This window comes from Rhea pennata, chromosome 1 (genome assembly GCF_028389875.1).
Source record: "Rhea pennata isolate bPtePen1 chromosome 1, bPtePen1.pri, whole genome shotgun sequence".
In the NCBI taxonomy this organism is placed as follows: Eukaryota; Metazoa; Chordata; class Aves; order Rheiformes; family Rheidae; genus Rhea; species Rhea pennata.
In genome coordinates, this window is record NC_084663.1 from 196,209,997 (window position 1) to 196,237,403 (window position 27,407).

Below are 27,407 nucleotides of genomic sequence, written 5' to 3' on the forward strand. Positions count from 1 at the left end.
GTTATGTTCTGCTTATAAGCATGGAAGGTTGTGCATGAACTAAATCTAAGTAGAATATAAAAAGTGCGTAGAGAAACAACATCATGGTAACGGGTTTATCTGGAAAAGAGAAGGAGGTTTTGCTATAACTATTAAGAACAAAGGTCAGCTAAAATGTTGCTTTGCCAGCAGCAGCACTGATAGGAGAACCTCTGTTATCAGAGGTCAAACATAAACTCTCACCTCTCCCTGGAATAAGCAGCAGACCTGGCCCTCAGAGCCGTTTCTGTGGATCTGCTCACATCTGCTCCGTGGTGGCTAGCATCCCCAGGAGCAGTCACCCTGTTCTGGCTGCACGGTGGCAGATTTGTGCCCTGTGAACTTGTTCCGTCTAGTCATATGCCTAAATGCTGTGCATTTTTCAATAGATTTTGCCGTTGGAAAGCAATGGAGGATGTTCTATATGTTTAAGCACTTTCCTGTGGCACTGTGGGAAAAATGACATAGTTTAATAGGCTTAGTCAAAACTGAAGTGTCCAGCTCTTGTCCTTCACTTCTTGTTTCCCCTTGGTCTGGGGTGTGACTGACTCACCTCAGTGCTTTTGTCCTATCGTCTTCCACATGCCTGCCTCAGTTTTTTATGATTCAAACCTTGCTCCTGTTATGTATAATACTAGCACAAATGGTAACTTATATCAGTTACAATGCCACGATAATAATAATCTTCCCTAGTCCAGGTGTTGATCCTATGGCTTGATCCATACAAATTATAAAACTTATCTATGTTGAGCCAGTTGCAAGGTGGAAAGCTTAGAAGCATAGTATGTATTTGGTAAGACATTACCTTGATGGCTCTGCATCAGTGCCCTGTGGTTCTTTTCTTTGCTTGTTTTTACATAGGTGGGGAATACTTGGTAAATGCACAATGAAAAACATACACACTGGTGTTTGATGACAGCTTTCCGTGCTACAAAACTACACAGTCTGGGTCTTTCCACAGTGGAAACAATGCAGAAATCTGCAGTACCCATGTCTCTCTTGCCGAATGATGAATTAACTCCAGAACCTCAAGGTGCTTTGGAACACATTTTCTTTTCCACTATAATATTTCATGAAGTGTGAGTTGTTGGGTGCTTTTTTTTTTCTGCAGATGTTGCTGGCAGTGCTGTACCACATTTGCTTATTGATATGGTAGAGATGATGGAAAAGGAATCTGAATTGAAATGGGTTGCTGTTCTCCCTGACACTGCTGAGAAAAAACAAAAAAAAGAAAAAAAAATCAGATTCACTTCAAATGATTACAGAACTTTAACACAGTTCTTGGGATTCTTCTCTAGTAATTCTTTTAAAGCCTGTGACTCTGAAAAGGCTGGCTATAAATAACAAGTCACGAAGTGAAATCTAGATTGTTGTTACTCTAACTGCAGTGTCAATTTTTTGTTGTCATATCTTTATTATATATACACGGCATACAGTAGTTTCCCAAGCAAATCAAGGCAGTGCTGAAAGTACATTTCAAGATATTCCAAGTGCTATTTCATTCCTCTTATAAGAATATGATACCTTAGCAAGATACCAAGCATTTAAAGTCTGAAACACTTGGGTAGGAACTCATGCAATTTTCTCTGTTATCATAGCACTTCTGGAGCCCAAACACCGTGACAAGGTAGGTTGTCTACACAGATTTCTCACTCATGGTCATCCCTCAATTACGCCATCTTATCCCTAACGCTTTCTTATGGAACACTGTGGTATAAATCTGTGATTTTCTATGAGTACAGCTCAGTAAATCCTTTCCCTTCCTGTACTCACACAAGACTGTGGGCAGTAAGGTCTCAGTCTACTTGCTAATGCTACTGTTCAGACTGTGAGTGGCTATGGTAAGGAATAGAGAAGACCCTAGCAGCCAGCAGGTGCTCCTGGATTCTGAAAAGGCAACAGTGTGGCAATGCATCTCACCCAATTTTAGAGGCGGGATTCAGCTCTGGCTTGAAACTTGCATTTTGGTGTCTACATGTGAGCTATATCTGAACCCCCACTACAGGCAGAGGAGATCCAGCCAGTGCTGCCAGTGAAGCCTAGAGACCTGAGCAGCTGCTCCAGCCAGGATTCATGGCTTTATTGCCAGTATGTATTACCAGCCCAGGTGCCCTCAGGCATCCTGTCTGGCTGCCAGTCCAGAAGGAGCGAATCTTCCACAGCTCCTGGTTCATATGTACTGGCTCTGAAGAGGCATCCAACAGCCTAACATGTTTGTGGCAATCAGCTGGGGGTGAGAGGCATACCTGAGAACACTGAAAATGGCTCAGGAGCTTATGTTTAGGTGTACACTGTTGACAGGCACATCTGAGCTACGTGTTGAGACTCCCTTGAGAGAAAGCAGAGAGAAACAAGCATTTCTCAGGTGTAGTTCTTCCAACTTATTTTAGGCTCTATCTTGAAACAGTGTCATAAAAGAGTCTGGGAGGGATTCAGTTCCCTAAATTCACATGCCTAGAGCCATTTTAACTGCTCACAAGTATCCAGAACATCTATCTGAGGCTGACAGACATGACACAGGGCCTATCAGAAATGTAGCCCTTTTGGCCCAGCTGCTAGAGGCAAGAGAGATTGTCCAGAGCATATAAATTACCACTAGATACCCCTGTTTAGGCAGAGAGTCCTCCAGTTCCCTTCTCAGACCAGCTGATGTGTAGCCCTCCACCATCTAGACAATTATTAATGGGAGACAACTCCACTCCAAATGACTTTTTCCAGCACCTAGAGAATGAGGATATGAGTGGATCCTACTTCTCTTTTCCTGGAAGCCAGTTTATTTGTAGACTGCTAAGGAAGCTCAGCCTTTATGGTCCCCGTTCAGGCAGCCTGCACAGAACCTGACTTGTGATCAAAACCAAGTGCTCAGTTTTGCAGAGACTCTGCTCCCACCCCCTCACCCCATCACCACATACCTGTGGTGCAGCTCTACCTGCTCCTCTCATGCAGCTCCAGCTCGTTTCCTCTCAAATTCTTGATCCACCCTCGAGGGGCTCAGATGAACAGGCTACAGCAACCCTACGCCACTGTTCAAGGAGTTCCCTTCCGGCGAACAATCCCCAGCTGGCAGTTTTCACCAGTTTTCCAGACAGCAAAGCAAAAAGCAGAAGGGATTAAAGTAGAATCCCAGACCTGCTCCAACAGCTTCTCTGTGGCAAATCATATTTCAAGGGATTTGGTTGGATGTTAAGGGATGGACAGAAAACGAGGCTTAAATGGGAATGTAATTTTGTCCTTAGCTATGATGTAGCTAACCTCAGGAATAATGGAAGGGAAATGATTTTATATACATAATACAGTTTAGAAAACTGTTGCAAATTCTAGAAATTTAGGAGAATTAAAACTATAAACAACTAAATTAATTAATGAGAATAAGACCTGAAGTCTAGTAATAATAACAGAAAAAACAAAAGGCATCTAATAAAATGAAAACTGGAAACAATAATTAGAAGTGTAAGAAAAGAAAATATTGAGATTAAAGACAGAAAAAGATAGGTCAAAAATAAGTACAGAGTTAAGTTTATGAAGAAGCAGATGACCTCATAGGGTCAGGACTTTGCTGATGCCCTGAAAACAGGCATCTGATAATAATGTTCTCTAGCTACTGCTGAACTGGTCTAAGTTTTAGGGAGTGATCCAGACATGAAAGAACTCAGACATTGGCAGATCAAACTGGCAGACCAATATTATCTCTGTGCCTCCCGATTCTCCTCTGTGGGATGATCTCTGTCTGTTATCTATTGTTTTATACTTTGGAGGAAACACAGCCTGCCTGGTTTAATTCTTTACTTAGGCACTTAGGCAACACCTCACAGAAATGTAGGTACCTGACACTGAGCGAGGGAAGAAGGGAATGATCCTATCAACCTAAAATAACTGACCAAGTTCCCTGTAAATGGAGAGATGCCCTCAGTGCCTGTGAAAGCCTGCAGAGGTTTTGGCCAGCCTGACTTTGATGCTTCCCTGTCATGATGGTGTTAGAAAATCAAGCCCTGCAGAAAGCAATCCCATACACAAAGTTACGTTTCAATCTCTTTCTCTGAAAGCCACAGGAGCTAATGGGAATTGTCTCTTACACCTCAGCAATCTAACGAGCCCTGCCAGACAGACAATATGACGAAGGTAACCCTACTACCCACTGTTGACATGATAGCCTGCTATTTACAGCGTTGCTCCAGGCCTGAACCCACCTTTGCCACATCTGTCTGGAGTTCCCTGGTCTATCTCTTCAGTCTTTCATTTTGAAACTGGGCCTACCTGCAATCAAGAAGCATGATTAGGATATTTATAAGGATGAGGCAGAACCATGACTTTGCCCCTTACACTCAAGTTTGTCTTAATTTTTTTCAGTAATGGTTTCAAGTACATCCAAGGCACATTCAAGGCAGCAGGTCTTGGGCCCCCTTGCTCTGTCTTTTCTTGAGTTCATGCCCCACCATCAGGATCAGGCTTTCTTTTGCCATCTGGTTCCCTGAGCCTTGCATGGCCAGCTGAAAGAGAAGGGCAGTGAGGGCCCTTCTTCAGCTACAAGATCCATGATCTGACAGTGGTTTGGACACTCTCCAGAAATGCATCTCCCTCCCTTCTTGAGGGCGGGAGACCCCAGCTACCGGGATCTTCCCCAGCTGCCGAGGAAGGGCTCTGGCAGGCAGACTCAAGGCAAAGGCAGAGGAGCTGGGCCACGGCAGTGAGGCTGGCTGCAGCCCTGCCCCAGAGGCAAGGAAGCAGCAATGCAGTGATGTGTTGTCATTTAGCAATTAGAAAGGTAGAAATACTGGATTGTAGATTGGACTTTTTTACAAAAAATTAAGTGAAAGACTAACTTAATGGGGAAGCATTTTTTTATGACATTATACATCACTGTAAATGAAGGTAACGTTTGGGGACGTCCCATAAACAACCTAATTCTTTTCTGACTCAGTCTTTCCCAGCTTTTCTAAAAGCTTCAGATTGAGCCAGACAGTCTAAATCCTATTAAACTTGGTAAGTTCATGTAAAAAGGAATGTTCCTTGGACTACAATAAGGTTTCCTACCAATTTTCCTTTGATTATATTACAGATGACAGTTTATAATAGAACTGCAGACTATGGTAACACGGAAAAAAAGCATAAAATTTAACATTTATATATTTCCAACTCCTTGTCAGACATCAGAGGGATTTAAAAAATTTAGCAAGGAATTTACAGCTTGACACAATTGCATATGCAATAATAATAATACTATAAATATCAAAGGTAATCATCTCCCTCCTGCCCTTCCTCCATCCTCAAAAAGAAGCAACTTTAGAGAAATATTGAAAAATAAATTTGAAGGTGAAGCTGATAATAAATACAAAATCCAGCAGGGAAACAAGTTTCTCTCACTATATGAGAGGGCTCAGTGAGTAAATTCTCTATATATCAGTGGAATAACTATTCCTGAAAAATCTGTGTATAATGTGTGTATCACTTTTTTTTTCCTATGACTAATTCCAAACTTAAGCAAAAAAAGTTTTTAGGAGAATTTGGGTACCTTCAATGAGCAGTAAAATACTTAACATCCGTATTTCAGCTGGCATGGGGGGGGGTCTATGAAGCATTCGTTGCAAACTGCAGGTCTAATCAGTTTTGTGCAGGTGAGTTGTATGATTAGATTCCCTGAGAAGATTCAGATGAATAAAATTATTCTCTTGCAAAACAGCTTGAAGCATTGGGCGCAGCAGCTGAATCACCATATTTTCCATGGCACTATTAGTGGCAAAGACAGTATCATTGAATGGAGATTATGAATAATCTTTTATGTTGATTCCATCCCAGCTCTGCTTTACACATTCAACAGACAGCCCCTTTGTAGCTTTATTTTTCGCTAAAGGGTGTAACTCTATTTCACTATATATTCTTATTTTCCATAGCTCAAAACTCAATCTAAGCCTTGAAAATTCACTCAGAGGATAAAATATGACATTTTCAAAAATATGTATTATGACTATATATATTTATGTAGCTGAGGGGAAAAAAACATTTGGCACGTGCTATAATAAAAGATACTTTATTTGTGTAGAAGACTAACAGAATACTGATCATTTTTTAAAATAAGATAATATAAAAGCAACAGGTGTAAAAAAATCATGAGCAAGTTCTCAAAGTTAGGACTGCAGTTATGAGTAAACATTTTGCTCAAGTATATTTGGAGTTAGACTATCTTGACAGGCTTTCTGTAAAAATAATTTTTGTGAGTAATGCAATTACTACAGAAATACAGTTTAAGTATAGTTTTAAAATGCCCTTTTTTTTTTTTTTTTTTTTTTTTTTTTTTTTTTTGTGAAGAATCCTCTTCTATATTCTAACTGCAATGCAAGGGGAATGAGGGTGCATTTTTTTTAGATTTTACAGATGTATTTTTTCAGAGCTTCTGTAGCTTGTTCTAAACTGTAAATATTAAACATTAGTTTGGGAAAAGTCTGCTCCATCCAAGATTATTCTCCTCATTAAAACCTTGTGGACACTTTCTGCGCCTGGAGAATATTAGGGCATAAGTAAGAGGCTGGGATATGAAAAAAAAAAAAAAAAAAGAAAGAAAATCAGCCTCATCCAACTTGCAATCCAGACAACGAGGAGCCTGATGATGATGTAGTGAACGCTGCAGACAGGGAACTCAGTTTGAACTCTGTTTGCTTCATACAAAAAAATGTCTGCAGGTATGAGAGAAGCTTTAAACTCCAAGATATGAGCTATCTGAAAACCATTGGAAATATTAAGCAATAGGGTTATGTGAATTCAGCTGAAGTCCTATCCCCTGTTGGGGAAGAAAATTTCTGTTTCTTGGACTTGTAGAGGATGACTGAGATAGCCCATATTCCTCATCTCTCAGAGAAAATCAGGATAAAAGTCAGAGGAAAAGTTTAATCAGCCACTGAACCCCTGACACATCTGACAATAGAGCAAAGTCCTATGGGCTGACAGGCATGGAGAAACTGAATTTGACAAATCAGGAGCAAGTCTCTATGCAAGAAGGGGTGCAGTGAAAGGAAATGAAAGTGTAACAGCATTAGAGAAAGGACCTCGTAAATCTTCAAGACACTTTCTCTAGATTTGGACAGATGATGGCTGCCATATTTGCAGATTTAATAAAGCTGAAGACTTGGGGTGAATTTAGTAGTCCTCAAGAATGAATGCAGGCCTGTTGCCCACAGTGTCAGTATGCAGAGTATACAGTGCAATGTACAACCCCTGATAGACTCAGCATGTGGCATCTTATTTGGGGGCAAGCAAAAGGTCCTTCTGTCCTCCAAAACCTTGGGGGCGCCAGAGCTATTATGGGACAGGCTGGTGATAGGAGCCCTGAAGGATGCTGTCTCCTTAGGGTAGGATGAGGAAACTGGTAGGAATGTGTAAGACTGCAGATTTGGGAAACTCCTGAAGGTGTATGAAGAGCATCCTCAGACTAATACACCTCTGCATGAATGGACTGGCCAAAGGCTTAAGACAAACTGCATGTAGAAAGCCTATGTGTCTCTCAGAGGAAAGGCTGGTGAAGATACGAGGGTTCAAGTAAGGTTAGTTGTCTTTTCTGTGAAACTAGATGCTGAGGATCAAAATAGATCATATCCAGACTATTAGTTGGTCAGAAGAGTTCTCTCTCTTTCCACTGCCAACGCAAACATTGTTGGAAAAGCATGTTCAATGCATGAAGGTTACACAAACCAAGCAAGCAAAGGCAAATTCTTCCTTTCCTAAATGCCCTTAGCTTTTTGCCAAAGAGTAGTGGAAAGAAGAAGAGCAGGGAGAATGGTGAGTTAATTTCTTGCAATTATGAGAATCGCATAGCTAATAAGCCACACGATCTTATTCTGCCTTGAAGAGGATGGATGATACTGTGAGTAAGACTGTCCAGGTATCCATTTATACATGTTTATTCCTTATAGATTGTGTCTGTGTACTCAAGTTTAGAAAAAAATATCTGAATTGTATTTCAAAAACTCAAATAGTATTTGAACTTTTATATTCATTGATGGTGGATCTGGAATGATGGATGGTCTTTCCTGCTTTCTTTTGGGAAGTTTAATATTTCTGTTAGCAAGCATCCGGACATAACCAGTTCAGCACTCATTTAAAACTAAGCACACAAAAAACCTGATATTTCCTTAGTCTGGGAAAGAAATGTCTGCCAGATTCGAAAGTGAGCTCAGTTTTTGAAACCATAGCTCTGAAAATCTTGTACAATTATTTCTATCTTTATTTCTTTCCAGAAAGACTACTAGCTCATCAAATCGTATAATTACAACTTCCAGTTCTCCAGTTCTTCCAATTCATAGAAACCAACATTTCAGTTGATATTTAGAAGTATTACTTTAAAAGAACAATTACTATCTTGCTGAAATTGTCTTGCTTATCTCTACTTAATTTTCAAAGATTATGAACAATCCAATATTATTGATATTGCTATTCTAATACTTCCTCATAATCAGTGAATTATAATGCATAGTTTATTTATTCTAATTGGATACCAATACAGCATCTACAAACTATCTTACAGGATTTTATTGAATTTAAAACTACAAGACATTTAAATTCATAATTTTTCATAAAAAAAATCATAATTTCATAATTATGTTAATACATTGATAAAAAATTATTCAATAAATGATACACAAATAAATACAAACATAATAAGTGGTTGGTGAGTTTTACTATTTAGTGTAAAACCTATGCTTTCATATACCTGGAATTTAGATAACAGAATTTACTAGAAAATAGCGTTTGTTATTATATTTACTAACTTGACTTTGTTATAAGGGAGCAAAGAAAAAATCTGTGAGTTAATGCTTTGTGCTGACATCGTATTTACTCATGCATCTCACAGTTACTTCGATTGTTTTTGCTTAGGTTTTGTCATTATAATCCATAAAGAGTTAATCTAATGTTTAAATAGTTACCAAAGTAATCAATCTTTGTAGTTTTTTAACCTTCAAACACTTTAAATTTAATTTTCTACAGAGAAAATGTCTGTAAGATAAAGAAATAGAGAAAATGTAAGTAGATGTCAAAAAGATCCAAAAGGGTACAGAACTAGGCCCTTGTTCAGTTATTCTGCCATTATGAACTGAGTGTGAACTGATGGTAATTGAAGCAAGAAAGGCACTAAAACACTTTCCAAAGTAACATCTGCAACAAATCAGAGGAATGAAGATAAAATGACAAGGACATTTAATGACAGGATTGTTCCCTTGTCCGCCTTCCTACTTAAAAAGGTCTGGCCAAATTCCAGTCAGAAATGATCCCAGCCCAATGAGCATACCATTTCTGTGTGATGTGCAACTGGGTTTCACGGAGATATTTGGAGAATGCAGTTAAGTATCTCTTTGAAATCTGGACCATTCCCAAACTTTCCAGTGTTCATGGTATTCTGAGTTGATCTCCTCCTCCTCCTTCTCATTGTACTACTACTACTAATTCTAATTCTTCTCCTCCTCCTTCTTTTTCATATTTTTTCTTTCCACAAAAAATCTTCTGCATTACTCATGAGGAGCACTGCTGGTATTGAATACACGCTGGTTTTAGAATTTATGGGGAAAACAAGTGTATACAAGAACACACTAAGTCCTCATGCCATTCCTCCCCTTTAACACAACACTCACCACTCAGCTGTCCTTAGTCCTACCCTCCCACAACACATCACAGATCCTTGCCAACATCAGGCTCATTACTCTCTTACAGATAAAGACCCCAAGATAGACTGAATTCATTTTAAAGATAATCTCTTCCAATGTTCAGTTGCTGTCAAAGATGCATAGCTTATTTGTTACCCATTGACATGTAACTTTTCTCCAAAATCTCTCTCACATTTTGAATTTCGGCACATGATCAATTCATCACAAACAAAATTACTTCAGATCATGGGAGGATGTAGTGAAACCAGACTACTCAAGAGATTAAAAAGGTGAGTTGTTTGATCTGAAGTCCCCAAACTGCAGTTGCATCTTTGAATAAAAAGGTTTTGTTTTAATATCAAAACTGAAAATATGTACGACTTCACTGCCTAGCTTTTCAAAGAACAGCCTAAATTCCTTCTTTCCCCATAGATATATTTTAAGAGAACATTTGTTTTGTTCAAACTTTCCCCCTCAAAAACTGCTGGTTCACAATAGTTAAAACAGATTTTTTTTTATCTCCTTTAGTCTGAGTTACCTCAACATAGTCAATGATTACTATATGATTTTTTTTTTACATTTGTACATTTAGTGTTAATTGGATGAAAGATCCAATAATAAAGATCCAATAAAGATGCAAGACATGTCTCTCTTAACCATTCTTGTATTTTTTGAGTAGGAAGCAGATCAAAATCAAGATAATTCACGTGTCTGATAAATACTTCCATTAAACTGAAAATATTAGTACCTACAACAGGTTTAATCTGGACTGTATTGCAATCAATTGCAACTTCATTATTCTTTGTCATTCTTTTCAATGGATGGAAGATTCAAGCATAAATAACAAAATTTTAAGGGTTTAGTGCAAAGCCCACTGAGGAAAATGGAATATATACTAGGTTAAATTGAGAAGCAAGTAGATTTTCAAACTACCCCAATTTTACCAGTACTTTTAGAAAGAAAAGTGTACTTTAGTTAAAAAAAAGTCACGTCATGTATAAGTAATACAAAAGATGAAAGCTATATTTTTTTTTCCAGTAAACATAACAATTACCAACTTTTGCAGAAGATCAAAACAATTTTCAAATTTTGGTCTAATTCAACAACTGGTTCCAAAAGGAAAAAAGAAGAGAGGGAGAAGATTTGGAATAAGTCAAAACCTTTTGTTTCACTATTTCACAGTTTCACAAACTGTTTCCCTCAGAACAGTGAAATAAAATTAAATTGGTTTTCTGATCTGCAGGTTATGAGCAAAAAAGGAATGTATTGCAACACGAGAAGAAAGCAATAAACGTAAGGGGAACAGGAAATGCAAGTGTGCATGACAAGAAATAAAAATAGTTTGAAGATATATGAAAACAACCTCCAGATCATGTTTGGATATGGCCAGGCTCAGGAAAAGGACACATGAGTCTAAGCTTCTGTAGGCTACTGTACCCACCACTGCCTGCCTTTCCCAGTCCCCTTATTCACAGTCTTTAGCAGGATGTCAGTTCACGTGATGCCCTTCTATAACATGGATCCCCACCCAGCAATGCAGAATAAAGAAAGGCACGTATTTCACCCTGCTCCTCCACGTGACCAGCAGATCTCTGTGCCACATGACTTAATCTAGTCCCTACATTACTGCAGCTCTGCCCTATGCTGCTGAGCAGTTCCCTCAATGCCAAGACTGTGCTTGGCTTGCTGCTTCCAGGAGCCACGAGCTTGGCATGGGTGGTACCATGGAGCTCATGCTCCACTTGGTGCGCTAAGAGCAAGAAATCACAAGGGCATCTCCTAACCTTGCATTGCTCATCTCCAGTATTTCAGACAGAAACTGAGCCCTCCAAAATAGTGTAACATGTGTTGCCTTTTAATGCCACAGGACTCCTGAAGATGCTTTTGCCTTCTCCTGAGACATCACAGCTCCCCAACTTTTCTTGCTGTGGGATATGCATAAAGGGACAACCGAGCCAAAAGTAAATATAAGGCAGTAAGATCAACTGTAGCGATTGTTTGAAATGTAAACTGCCTTAATAGTTCTGTGAGCTCCTCAAGGGAAAAAGAAAGATATTACAGCAGTGAAAAGCTATGTATGAAAAAAGCACATTTTTCCATATTCACATTCCATATTTCTGCACCTGAAATTAGCTGGTGCATTGATAAATGAATTTATGTGGTTGATTTCACAAAGGCAGTCTGTATATTGCTACCATCTGTGCACCAAAACTTTTTAAAAGTACAATATCAGGAAAAAACTTGGCATTCTAAACATTCTAAAAATGTTAGTGGGTATTCCAGGCTGTTAAACTTTTTTTTACCATATTAGGTTTTCATCAGAATTTGGAGTAGGGTGAACAGGGTGAATTTCTAAACCTTAGAAGATCAGGCAAAAGAAAAAATGATATCAACTAAATCCCTATAAAAGCAATATCACATCCAGAAGAAACATGTTATTTTGGGTCTTCCAAATACTTTGAAAAGAATAAAATGTGGTTTGGAAAGAAAAGAGGTATGCTTTGAAATTCCAGCTGAAGAACTGCTGGTGGCAACTGGTAGAAGAAACAAAACTGAAATTTTATGGAAGAAAGCAGTTGTTCACAAATTTCATTTGTCTCAGCAGCAGACTTGTTACAACAGATATCTGTTTCTGGCTCTTTTCTGATCATGACAGTGAGGAGGTAAATCTCTAAGTCACATGTAGTTGTCACTGGCTTTGTACTTTTAAGTCACCAATGGCTGAAATTTCATAGAGAACACTGACTTAGGGGGTGATATTTAGCACTGAAAGTGGGATTGTGGGGAAGAGACACCCTCATACTGCCAACATCTGGACCATGATAAGACCAAAGAAATCCCTAAAGTCAAACTCGGCCCAAAGAATTCCTTCGAACACCTGCATTTAGAAAGGAATTTTCCATCCTTTCAGCTCTCATCATCAGCTCTCTTTTCTGCCAGGGAAGTACAATAAATGTAGGAACATGATTCAATGCAATCATTTTTTAAAGCTATGCACATCTTTCTGTCTCCCTGATCTTTCCCAGTGTTCAAAAAGGGAAAGAATAAAAGATACAGGGCAAGTGCACAATGATCCTTTTCCAGGGAACCATTCCCAGCTTCCAGAAATTGGTGGCTGGAGGCCTTCCTGCACCACAGTTGCATTTTTACCATTATAGTTAATAATCATCAATAGATTTATTCTTTATGGATTTGCAGAATTACAGAATCACACACAGTTACAGAACGGCTGAGGTTGGAAGGGACCTCGGGAGATCATCTTCTACTCCTCTTCTCAAACAGGTCAGCCAGAGTAGGTTGCCCAAGACCATGTCCCATCAGGTTTTTAATATCCCCAAGGATGGAACTCCACATCCTCTCTGGGCAACCTTTCCATTGTTCAACCACCTTCAAATTGAAGAATTGTTTTCTTATGTCCAGATGGAAATTCAGAATTCCTTCTGAATCCATGTATAGACTTGGCCTGCACAATATCCACCAGCAACAAGTTCTGCAGCTTAATTCTGTGATATGTGTAAAAATATTTTTGTATTTAAATCTCTTACCTACATATTTAGCTGAGTGCCTCTAAAGCTCAGGTATTGAGAGAACATCAATATTTTTCTTCACTTCCTCCATACCACTTATGATTTTATATTTCTCTCTTTTACCCCTCTTGTTCATTCCTTTTCCAGGCTGCAAAGTCCTTTTACATAGCTTCTCCTTTCCTGGAAGTAACTCCATAGATATAGCCATACTATTAAAAATTTTCTGTATGTTTTCCTGTCCTCCTATATCCTTTTGGGCAGTGTTCAGGGTGCGAGTGCATATAATGATATAATGTTTTATATTTTAGCAATTCCCTTCTTAAGCATTCTTAGTACTCTGTTTTATCTTTTTTCCACCATCACAGACCACTGAGCTAGTGTTTTTTCAAGAAATAATAACAGTGACTTTAAGCATTTTCTTCTGAGTGGCAATCATTTATAACCTATCAGTGCATATTTGTAATTAAAGATATTCCATCCTATATGCCTTATTTTGCATATATTCACCTTTAGTTCCATCTTCCAATTTATTGCCAAGTCCATCAGTGTTATGAACTTTTGAAAAGAGCTTTTTGCAACTTTTGAAAGGAGCTTTAAGTTTGACTATACTCATTATTTTTGTCAGAAATCTGACTATTTATATTCTTTTATATTTTGAGTACGCTGAAGATGTTTTGTGGATTTGTAACCCCTCCCTCTCAAATGTCAATTGTTTCTTTCTAGCCTTTATTTCCTACATTTTAGCCAGTTATAATCAAGGATTTTCCTGTCTATTCCATAACAGCTCAGTTCCTTTAGATTTCCTTGGTAGGGGGCGCTGTCAAAATCTGTGAGGAAATCTCAATTCAGTGTATTAACAAGTGACCCACCTAATGCATAATAATTCCTTTGACAAATTTGAAACAGGTTTGTGAAGCATAAAAACAAATGCTGTTTTTATTGGATCTCATTTTTTTTAATTGGCTTATATGTCTTCTTTAGTGCTATTTCTACTAATTTGTCCAGTTCAGAATTCATAAATACTGGTCTGTGCTTCCCTTAGACTTACCAACCTGGTATCATAATTTTCAATTCCCAAAGAAACAATGCTGAGATGAACGCAAGTGATAGGTTAGTTAGTAGTTCACAAGTTAAAAGTATGTACTCCAAACAACCCCAGATTTTCAGTAAGCATCCCCAACAGAAGTATTATTTGACACCTTTACTGCTTCCAAGTCACTAGATACTGATAATACAACTCTTTTTTCTGTCCCTTTATAATATTTATCCCTTGTATTGTTATCGTCTTGTTTACTTAAGTAAGTTAATATGGAGAAATATATGTACATTTGTATGTAAGTCTGTCTAAAATATTGCAAAAACCCTACGTGCTCCTGCACTTCTGTTCTGTAACCATCTCTGCCTGCAATAGCCCTCATATCTCTCTCTGCCTATGGATTCAAGTTCCCTCCTTAAAATAATCTCCTCTGCTAAGCCAATAAGCCTTAGCCTTTGTCTCATGGTAATGTAAGAAAGAGAAACAGCAACAACAATAATGCAAAAATAAATTCAGAATATGCATACGATCTTTTTCGGTCCTCCCGCCCATTAGCTTTCAACAGACTGCTGGTTAGAAGGTAAACCCAATGGGGCAGGGAAATCACTTTTTCCTATTTAAAAGTTAAGTTAAAAGGGAAAAACTATGCAACATTGTATCTGTACAAATCATACTTCTTATTGAATTAATATTAGACATTTAAAAATCAAAAGGAAATTATTTCAGTAGAATCTGTGCAGCATGAAGGAGTATGTTTCAAATCGGGCAGGTGATCAGATTTGTGTGTAGTGCGAAAGGATACAGAAAATGAGGAGTAAACAATGCAACACAAATATACAACAAAACATTTATCTCTAACTCTGCAAGACCCAGAGAATCCATGTGGTACCTTTTCTCCTTCGGGTTATATCTGGCTATTTTTTCCCATTCATCACTTACTTGCGCAATGAGCTGTCGGGAGGGCAACCTTGAGTCCTAGCAGAGGCAGAGGGCCTGTGAGGGTCGGTGAGGTAAGGGATGACCTCACTGGGCTGTATGGCAGATGACTTCTGCTATGTCATCAACAGCTCCCAGACTCCCTCCATCACCTCACCATCAAGGGTGTGTACAAGGACTCAGGTATGGGAGCCATAAACAGCTACAGCTGGGTCAAGAGAAATTGCACCTGTTGTTCTGAGCTGTTTATTAAGTGCTATACTGAATTCCAGAAACTGCTCCTGGGTTGCCTTCTTAACATCACAGATTTAACTGTTTAAGTTCCTTCCCACAATTATATCACAAGCAACAAACTAGCTATGTCCTTCTACATCCACACTAGGTTAAATTACCATGCAGTAGCTTATCTACATGACAGAAACTGTACATAGCTGCAGCACATTTGCAATAGCTCTAACTGAATTACTGATGCAATGACCGATTCAAAAAATGAACTTCATGGAAAGTATGTATCAATTTTGCCTCCTTTTCTAAATGGTAACATTTACCAAAGTAGCAAAAAAGAGTATAAAACAGACCTAGCTCTACATTTGTGATGGGTCCTTGGATAATGCATTGGTAGTATCTAAGTGACAACTATAATTAGCAAACAGACCTCAAGATAGTTGCTCCCGAAAATCACACAGAGTGTGCACCTGCCACAGGGAAAAACTGCTCAACCCATGTGGTTTAAATAAAATCAGAACCAAAGTGGTTTATTGATTTATAAGTGGTACATAATTAATGGGCAACCAGCGAACTGTACCTTCAGGATCAATATCAGCAGTACTACAGACAAGCTGCAACACTAGACATTTGCAAAATGTTAATATCTACAAATTTCTGAACAGCCTTCTGTAGTTAATCCCAGACAGTTGTAATCATATGCACACATGCACGCACACACGCACAGAGTTGCATGCGCACACACCCCTGCTGTCACGGGCTCCGTGGGTCACCAGCTCATGTGCCCTCTCCCAGCCAGGCGGGCTCCCTTCCTTGCAACCCCTCCTGTGGGCGATGTGGATGCTCCAACTCTGCATGAACCCATGTTGCTCCCTACAACCTGCTGAGGAACCACCGGTGAGAAAGACCCTGGGCTCCCGCATGTGCCACGGGGTTCACGCAAGCATCACAGGATGAGTGCCCCCAAGCTCACTGCCACCATGGTTCATGGTTCTTCCATTCTTCTTCTCAAGCTGACTCCTACCAATATTTTCAGAAATTTGGTAATTCACTGATTCTTGTTTAATCCATCTGATTGTCATATTCCTCTTTGATGGTCTTTGGAGGAAAACACCCTCTCAGGCAGTTTAGGGTATTCCATTCACACACACTCTTTGCTCTCATATATTCATCTTAACAGCTGTTGTTATCCAGACTGCTTTTTCAAGAGGGGAGGCCATGCAGGTACCCCTGCTTGCACCATTAATTGATCTGTCCCAGCAATTCATTAAGCCATGATATACCAATTAAATTTGGCTGGTAACTACATCCACTGACCCACAGAAATATGAATTAAAAAGAAAAGTGGTTCAGCCATGAAACACTTACACAAACTGGTTTATTCCTCACATGCACTTCAAAATGGAATTCTTTGCTAGAGCATTCCCATCAGAAAACTTGGAAAACTTGTAAAAATTCCTTATATTTCAGCTCTCTGCTTTAGTCATTGGCATAGCCATGTACCCTTAGCAGTTCCATTTAAACAGCAAGGAAAGCAGAAGTTGGTGATCATCCAAGTTTTGTGGGCTTGAAAGCTGTCTTATATGTGTCATATAAGTCACATATATGTCATACATGTGGCTATCATAAAAAAAAAAGAAAAAAAAAACAATTAAAAAATACACCCTGTAAAGGGAGTTGACATCTTTACTCTTTGCACATGCATACAGTGAGAGATGAACTGGCCCTATCACTGTACCAGAGATTTACAAAAGCAGGCCAGAGAGCATGGTCTGAAGTGTTCACAGGGTACAGGATCAGTCCAACGTTTTTTTGCATTCAAAGGAAGCCAGGAGATTTAGGTAGAGCTTTTAAAAATGTTTTAAGGCAGGGAAATATGAAATGAGTAACGATAAGCTGCAAAATTATTGACTTCTGTGGCACAGTGGCAGCTGGAAGCACCAGAGCACAGAACACGTACCCTGGGCTGAGAAAACAGAGGTTATCTGGAAACTTGAAACACCCTGACCCACATCCTGCTCTTCAGGCTGCTGCTCAACTGCCTCTAGAGGTATAGCACATCCACAGGCTTCAGGCTTTCTTGGTAGATTATTTTTAGGTATTTTTTTTTTTATTTGGATTGGTTTCTTAAAGGTGCATGCTGAGGAGCATTCATGCTATTTACTGCAGCATCTGATAGTAGGTGCCAATATTAGGGGGTTACTGGATGGAGACTACAGGACTTTCCAGAGGGCAAAGTACCTACCTTTACTTGCCTACTGGAGGCACCTGGTGTAAAAATACAGATGTGACTGTGGTGTTTGCCAGGGACTGAGATGGTGGCTGGTGTTATTTCATATTCATTCTGCCTTCATTTTGGCCACATAAAAAACTGAGTTAGGCATGAAGTGAGGAGAGTAATTCCCAAGTCTCTATACTCAACATTTCTGTTTAAAGAGGGATAAGAAATTAAATTTGGGTTTAATCTGGGTTGTAGTTGCACTGGTGTAACACTATGGAAAGCAGTGGAGTTACCTACCCCATTGTAATGCTGAGGCAATTAGGATTGGGCTCAGGCACTAAATAGAGGTAAGGCCCTCAGATTCCCTCTGTATCCTTATTTTAACTCTGTTTCCATTTAGCAAGTGTGCTTTCTTTCTCCATATTATAAATATTTTATGTTCTTTCGGCCTCTGAGTTCATCATTTAAACAGGAAGGCATTCAGCAGTGCTATTCTCATTCAGTTCTAGGATGTACTTCAAACACAGGATTAAAGCTTCAGCTGGTATAAAACAGTGCCGCCCCTCACGGTTGAGTGGAGCCCTTCACGTTACCCAGGCAGAGTTTCCAATTCCTCACCCTCCAGCAGAAGTCGAGGTCCTCCCCCAGCTCTCCTCACAGCTCTCCTTGCCCCCGGCGCACCCGGGGCTGAGCAGGGCTGGCACGCAAAGCGCTCGCTCCAGTCTCCACCTGACGTTTTGCTTCCTCGGCCCCAGAGGATTCTCCTGTTACTGATATTGCAGCATTCAGCTGCCAAGCTAGCCTGGAAGCAGAGATGAAAATATAGTCCACAGCACCTGTGACCCAAAAGGAAATAAAAAGCCTATTTCTGTAGTGCATTTAGACTTTGTTGGCCTATATTTTTCCCATGCAGGCCTGTGTAACCAGGCATCGGCTCAGGTAAACTGTTCAGCTGAGGTTTCCTTTTAGCAATACTTGAACAAGTGACCATCCACATACAAAACAAAAAAGAGGCAGTTGTATGTGGCTATGAAAAGAGATGCACGGAAAATCGCTTGAAGATATTTCTCTTTATTGATTGCTTTTGCTCTTATTTTCTTTTAACAAAGCTGGAAAAGTGGGGCTGCCAAATCATATCCATAGCAAAAAAAAAAAAAAAAAAAAAAAAAAAAATTAAATACACAAACACTTTATAACAAGTGTCAAATTGGATATGAATAGCAAGATGTGCCACATATCCAATCCCTCCTTTTTAAAATATGTCTTGTCTCCAAAACATTTGGACCCATCTCAATCAGTCCTACACTGTATAGTCATAACCAAGCTAGTTTTAAAATAGTTATCTCTGGGCTAGTAGCAACATGACCTAGATGGGTAAAAACTCTCTGATTCATTGATTAGTCCACAGTAAACTCAGAGCCTTATGGCTCAGTCTCTACTAGATCTTGAACTAGCACGTTCAAAGATGTGATTTTGAAAAGCAGACATTCCCCCTGGGTTTGTCAGGTATCTAGTTAAGTAGCCAACTATGTAGTTGAATAAAAAGCACAATCCAGCACATTCTGGATGTGGACCGAAATGAGAAATATCACTAACTGCATTCCTGCTAAACCAACCTGCTCTCCCAAGCCTGCAAAGAACTGGGTGAACACTGTAACCCTATAACATCACATTCTGTCTAGTACATGCATATTTCATGTCCAGCAAAGTATTTGCTGGAAAGCCAGGGAAATGGCAGTCTTAGATTACCTTTCACCATACTATCAAATAATTCACAGTGAACTGGAAGACATTCAGGAAAGATGAAAATAAGCTCAGAAACGTAAATCACTTACAACCATGTAAGCATGTCAGAGACAATCTTAAGTGAGGGAAAAAGAAGAAGGACTATCTTCAGAAGAGTTGGAGAAAAAGACAATAAATGAAGACGAATTATTAGTTTTTGTTTTATAAAGTGTTATATAAAGTGGAACTGCAGAAAGGGAAATAGAATACTTTAACTTACTACATCTGAAAAATGGAAACCAGACACAGATTATGAAAGGGTTGAAGAATCTACTTTAAGAGTGGGCTGTAGGTTTTGGGGGTTATGGACATCTTTTCCCCATGGTATTTTCTCTTCCATTCCTCTATTTTCACCTTGTATATTGACCCCAATCTTGCAACTCAAGGCACTTGAAGAGGAGTTGAATTCAAAGGAGTATTCACCTGCATATATGTGAGCTGACAAGAGCTCAAAGAGTGGTGGGAAAAGTCAGGGTAGATTGTAAGCCTCTGAAGTAACTATGTTCTGATCTATCTGTAGAGACTATCATAATATATCAAATAATTTTGAAGAGTTTGAGGAAAGGATTTCAAATGTAAAAATGTGTCATTTGCCTCAGAGTGAGGCTTACACTCAGGGGAACCTAGTAGCAGTCTGTAAATGCGCAAAGTGAATAGACCCCAAGGACAGAATACAATTACTTAGGAGGTAATGAGATGAGATTAAAAAGGGAATATTTAGACAGAATACCAGGAAAAGCTTGAGCTCCTTTGAAGTGTTGAATAGTCTTGTGAGGGGAACACAGAAGCACAATTGTTTGAGATATTTAAAACTCAGTATGATCACGTTTGCTGCTGGGAACGCATCTCCCTTTGCAGGGAGAGGGACTGAATGATGCAGCCAGGTTTCTACCCTTGTCTTTTTCTTCCATGACTCTAAAGCACAGGGGAAGCCAGATGTCCAGACATGAAGGCAACCACAGTGGTGAGCAGTGTGAGGCAGGTGCAGGGTGGGCTGGAATAAATATTAGTGAATTTTTGCCTATTGTTTCCTCTAGTTGCAGAGACTGATGGTGTTGTCTCATGCCAGACACCGTGTCGTCTGCATACATATACCACCTTCATGAAAGCTTATAGGGATCATTAGTAGCAACAACTAGGTCTATGAGGCACTACGTCTATGTAGGGCATCTTACCAGCACTGATATTCTTTACTCAGGGAAAATAAAGAAGGAAAAATGCCTCTAGTGCTGCAGTACTATTCTTTACTCCTAATTTCAATTTCAATAAGGTTGCAACAGAGCGAAATGAAGTAGGAGCATCCAAATCTTTTGAATCTTTACCAGTCTAAGGATTAGATCTATCTCAATCCGGTCTGGTCACAGCAGACACTGACCTTTCTGTAGGTGTGCCATGGAGCTGAAGGAGTCTTAGACAACAGACTCGTGAAACTCCTTGCTAACAGAGATTGTGGATACAAAAAGCAGAGATTCAGGGGGAGATTGGACAAGTACTTGGAAGAGAAGTCTGTTGAGGAGTACTAAATAGAAAGACCACATCAAGTTAAGGCAATTCCTAACCTGAAGATAGCCAGAGGCTGGAGAGTAGTTGGGGGATGTATCACGCATGTTTGCTTTCTTCTCCCCCTTCCCTGGGTAGCTGCTGATGGCCTCTATTGGAGACTGTGCACTAGATGGACTCTTACTCTGAATCAGTTCAACCATTAATACCATTACGTTCTTAACTTTTCCAGAAGATAGATGAAAGTCTGCCTGGCTCTGTCTCCTTTTGTTTATCATTTTTTTATTTTATCATAATGGCCACGTAATTACCATAAATAGGGCAGCTCTGCGTCCCTAAATTATTTATATGTTCAAGATTATCTAAAAGAGACTGAGGATTTAACTGACATAACTGACAAAGGGTGCTTTTTACCTTAATTTTGATTTTGATTTTTTTTTTTTTCGCTTTTGATAATTTAAAACAAATTACTTGGTGTATTTTGTTAGCATTCTCCTTCTGACTGAAGAATATTGCATGCCTGATAATGCTAAGGGGACTATTTCTCCCTCTGACTTTCTGTAAGAGTCAGCAAATCCCCTAAAGGTCCGTGTATAGTGAAAAAGGAGCAGAAGACTACTCCAGAGGACAGCTCAGAGCAAGAGTGGGATAGGCTAGTCCTTTATTTAGCATTTGGCATTTTCTTTATTTAGCATTTGTTGAAAGAGTTTGAAGTAAACAATAGCTATGACAACTGGTGGATATTTTAACACCTTTTATGAAGCTAATGACTAAGATGTTATTTGATACAAGTCGTATCATTAGCTAATATCTTTTCCATCATGCATATGTCATTGTCATCAGCTTCTAACATTTTAACTGTCTGCATAGAATCAAAATAACCTAGTAAAATTTATTTACCTTTCACCTTAAAAAGAATGTGGCAGTGGCCAGCTTTGATAGAACAGTTAATTCTTTCATCTTTATCAAATAAATTGACTGAAATGATCAGTAAAACAGAACATTAAATAATCTGCAGACTGTGCCTGTGTCATTTCTCCAGAGAAAATTTAGCAAACTTTCCAAATGATCTGGATACAAACAAACAAGTGAATAAAGGAGAACTTGTTGAAATAATTTTAGACCAGGTCATTAACAAAAGACTTTTAAGTGAAGTTAAACACTTCTGACAGGACTCAGAAAATTTTGCATTTCTAGATCTTCTTTTATTTTGTGTTTAAAACATATAAAAAATCATGGAATGGTCATTTCTTAAAATGAGTCAGAGAGAATTGATTTTTTGGGGGGAAAAAGAATCCTGGGGGTGAAATCAAACTAGCACAATACCAGGGAGTCAGAAACCCGGGGAGCTCAGCAACCTCCTGAGTTGGCCAGTCAAATATTGATTGACTGGCCAACGTGCTTACCTTCTGCCAACTCAGAAAGTAAGCCTTTTCCATCAGAAAAGTTTCAATCACCTCTGCTGCTCCAGAGTGGTTCAGATGAAGGAGAACTGGTGTTATTATGTACCAAAAACTGTCTAGAAAACAGAAAAGAGCAAGATAAATGGTCAATTTTCCAACATTAAACACAAAATCCCTCGAGGATCTCTGTCCTTATGTATATTTATGAATCAAGAAAATAGTAACTCAGCAAATCTGTAGATGAGACTTTATTAATGAGGTTTGTTGAGACCAGGGAGAACTGTAAGACACCTAATAAGGGAAGGCCTAATGAGCTAGGTGAATGGACAGTGTAGAAGAGAATAAATTTCAGTCTTGAGGGGAAAATCTAAATTATCATTACATTTGAAAGGCCTCTCAGCTAATTGTATCAATTCAGAAAAGGGACCATGGCACAGAAGAAAAACAAGTAATAATAAAAATCAGATTTTTTTTCAGGTGGGGAAATTTTTATGTTTCCAAATTTTGTGTTGAGGAGGAGCATCAGCAAATCATTTGAAGGATACAAAGTTCTGAAAAGGTTGGTTCAAAAATATTCAAACGCTATGACATTCTCAAGAGGGAACATTCCCTCTTATTCTGTGAAAGGAAAGGAAAATTTCATCTTGGTTGAGCAGTGTCCTGAGTCTTGAGATACCTTGTCAAAGCTGTAATTTGAACTACTCTCTTCCTTTGTGCTCCTCTCCAAACTTTCTAAGCAGAACCTATGAATAATGGTGGCTCCATGTGGCTCCTGCAATGGGATCTTGTGCTTCACTCCAAAGAGAAGCAATGAAGATTTTGTAAGCCTCACTTAAGTTATAGGGCCTTCCTTTTCCATCTCCTTTGTGCAGATTTCAGATATAGAGAAGATGCAGCTGCAATTTTCTGACTTCTTTTGTTCCTTCTTAGTGGACTTTAGAGCAGTAGGGATCCTGCTCCAATTTTAGTTGAAGGAGTAAACTCTTTAAGGCTTTGATTAGCAGGGGATAAGTCAGAGTGAAAAATCAGTTTTCGTATGTGCTTTTGGATCATACACAGCCCTCACTCTGTCCACCTTCCCCAGAAAAGTTGTTGGAAAATGGTCCTAACTAGACTAGAAGGGAATTACTGAAAAATAAAATCCAGTTAAATGGTGAAGTCCCATAGCTCAATGAAGCAGTAGCTGCATCAGCTACATTTTCATAAGGCGATATGCTATGGCCCTAACCAACTGTCCCCTGAGGGAATTCATTGGTTACACCAGGAGGGAGAGGTAGACACATTTTGTAGTGCAAGCCACCATCCTGCCCACCAGTCATCCTGAGCAGATTTATCAGTGAGTACACTCTCATTAGCATTCTAGATCAGATCAGAAGTCTATTTTCAAGTGAATCTCCCAGCTGTCCCCATTTAAAGTACTTTGGTGAAAAATGGCCTGGGAGTGCACAAACTCAAGTCCTTTAAAAGCAAAATAAATTGAAAAGCGTGCTTCAAGCAGATTACCTAATGCAAATCCAATTGTTAATGGACAGTCAGCCTGTGCAACCAGATCTGAACTAGTACAAATGACTCCATGAAACATATGAAGTGTAGATGCTGGATCTTCAGCCCCATTTTGCTCTGTGTATCTTTCCCCCCTGTACCACATTATTAGCTAAATGTCAAGGATGCCAGGGTACACTACCACTGCCTTCTTGCCTATTCAGCCTTCCCAAGAAAGTGAAGGTGTGCAGAGAGATGCTGGGCCCTCTGATTTCACCCTAACACGCAGCCAAAACAGAGCCAAAGTGCACACTGGTGGCTGTGGAGCTCACCTGCCCCATGGGACAGATACAGCCACAGGAGTCACTGGAGTGAGACTTCCTTTAGGAGTAAAATACTAACAGCACTGCTTACAAGAGATGGACTTCAGACCTCAGTATTTTTTTCTTACTTATAGCACTACGGCTCCTTCAAATCTGCTTGTAGGTTTAAATAGTTTTATGCAAACCATTTGTTGTCCTTAGCCAAAACGTGGCAGAAAAAGACTACGATGAATTTTGTATCGTGGTTTTATAAGCTGCAGAGTAAGATCACTGCAGGGCAAGCACACATTGAAATACACACCTAATCTTAGGGCTTTCCAGATTTTTCTCAATACCGTCTTTAACAAACCCAGGGTCTCAGAGAAAAGTGAGAATGACTTTGAAAAAAAAAAAAAAAGTTTCACTGTAACACCACCAAGCTGATTATATGGCTCATTGAGTGACTTGGCCCTATTAGGAAACATTGATTTTCCTCCTCCCTGCACCCTTCAATCTATGACATGCAATTGCAATACAATTTAGCAGGAATAGTTCAGCTATTTCGATGAAGTACAGCAACTGTTTCATTTCATACATTTTATGACTCTAGGTTAAGGAGAGCCATTTCAAAGCAGTATTTAACCTAGAGGCTCTGTAAAAAAGGCTGGGATTTCAGTAAATACAGAGCGTGTGTTGTGTCTGGGTCTGAAGCTGACATCCAGCCAGATCATACTTTTCAGCTGTTGCTAGCATGTTCTCCTAATGTGAGCCTGATTCTGCAAAGCCTTTTCAAGCTCAATTACATAGTTCATATTCTAGGAGTTTCTACTGAAGTCCCCATAGCATTCAGTGTGATTGAATATTCCTCAAGAGTGGCAGGAAACACTGTCATCTATAAACAACAAGTCAGAATTGCTTTAATACTTGCCAGATAAAAATATTCCCATTGTGGATGAGAAGTATGGATGAATTCAGTGCCACAGGTAGGTACACCAAGCTTGCTCTAAGCAACCAAATAGGAGGCAGAGTAGCCACATTAGTTCAAGCTCTGCCTAGGCTGACTTACCCTACTAAGTTATCCTAATGCAGTCATACTACTGCCTCTGCTGTTTTCTAAATATGTACCTTCCATTAACTCCTCCTAGAGCTTCACTTTGATACCTAGAGTGAATCTCACTCCAAGAAAAAACAAACACAAGCTATCTGTAAGGACTGTTTGAGGCTAGTCTCTGAGGAGCTCTGCCCATTGCCCCCCTTGGTCTTCTCAGCTGGTGAATGCTGACCCACCTCCAGCTCCTCTGACACCCCGACTCAGCCAGAGGAAGTTTGCTCAGTGGCAGGTACTAAAATGCTGGTTATCCAGCCAAAAAAATACAAGCGCGTGGCTGATCACTGTATGGATGCTCTCTGTGCTGCACACTGAGAAATTGGAAAGACCTTGAATTCTGCCCTGCTTTCCCACACAGAGAGCACTAGTTCGAGTCTATCTTCTTAGCTAGCTGGTGATTTTCATGAAATTCTTAAGCACTTAATACATTAGAGATTTCTACCTATACTTAGTACTGACAAATTTCACATTAGTATTCAACAGAACAGAGCCACTGTACACACACACACACACACACACACGAAATAAATAGAAAAGGGGGAGAATGAAGGAAATGGTAGAACATTTACGCTATACAGAATAGGGATGAAATGCACAGGAGAAAGAAGCAAAGGAAAAATGCATGGTTCTTCTTGCAGGAGGGTCAGTGATATAAAGATATATAGAAAAAGGGAAATGAGAATTGTATTGAAAAAAACATAGAGCACATACAACAGAAGAAAGGAAGAAATAGAAAAAGGCTCAGGTATGGAAAATCAGGTTTTGCAAGAAATTTATAAGCACTCAGGACTGTACAGGGAAAAGGGAACTGGAAGAAGCCAGTGGTGTACACTGTGCCTAGACAAGCAATAAAGAATTTATTTATCACAAAATTTATTCACGCTGTAAAACCCAGTCCAAATAAGATGTCTGTGTGCTACCTGCACACTATCTGCATGCCATCGGCACTCTGCCTGCGGCAGTGACAGGTCTGGCAGAAAGTCAGGAGATGCATCTCAGAGGAATTTGGCGCTTCCTGGAAATTCCTCCTGGGACTCAGGGAGAGAATGATTTGTGATTCTTTTGTAGGGAATGTATCGATCTTTCCCCTCTGATTACAGAGAACATTTATAATTTGAAAACATATTGCTTTGGAGTGATTTGATTTCTCTAAGAAACCAGCTGAAATGTATCCCCTTCGCACGTGAGTCATCTGCACTATACGGGAGCACACAAAGGCTCCATCTGTTTCCCACCCAGTCAATCTCACAAGGACCATCTTAGAGGAAACCCTCATCTACCTCTGAGCGTGCCTGTGGCAGGGTACCCAGGATAAAATTTGTAAAAGATCTATGGATTCTTACACTTTCTTCCACAGCTGCAACTACGCACAGCCAAGGAGAAAACCTACCATTTCACAAGAGTAAACGTCCAGGCAATTTCTGAGACTCGTTTTGTTCCCACCATGATTTACACTGAATTTCAGTGAGAGCATGACTGAACAACCAACCACACAGAGTTGCCTCAGACATATCATCTTGAGCAGGGTGCTGCTGAGACATTTTGAGGTAACTTAAGGCAAATCCAGTAAATAATTAGACCTTAGACTTCCAAGTGATACTTGTATATGACAGGAAGTGGTACTGGTGACTCAAGTGGGTTATATTTTTCCTAGTGAAGGAGTGCTAAATATGCGGTCAAACTCTGAGCTACATGGCACTGTGCCTTCTTTTTAGAGACATGCAATCCTCACCATTTCTGCCAGTAAAATTCATTCATTTTACTTAGAGAAGTAGCCAATTGCCCAACATTAAATCCATCTAATCATATAAGCTTAACTTAAAGCTTAATTTCCAGTTATGTTTTTTCATAGGATGTCCCTTTCATTTTTTGCCCTGATTCACTACATTAGGTGCTTCTGCTCTGTGCTATTAAGCAAAACTGAGTAAAAGGCCATGTACTTGGAGTCAAGCCTGTGTTGCAATGATCCCTTTTCCCTAAGTTCCACTGGTGGTACTCCAGCAGCCTGGTTGCTAGGTCTACAGAAGGTCCAGCTGGGTGTCTGCTTAGTCATCTTAGATCTCTGAGCCATGCTGGTCTCTTTTTTTCTCTGGCACCTCATCACACTGAGATGTCACTGGGCATCATCGCGGTATTCATCGCCATCAGTGTAACTGAGAAAGGAATGTGTTAGGGCTGCTATGTTTCTGGCCTTCCGAGGCAGTTTGCAACTGGCATGAGCTAGAACAGCCTTCAAGC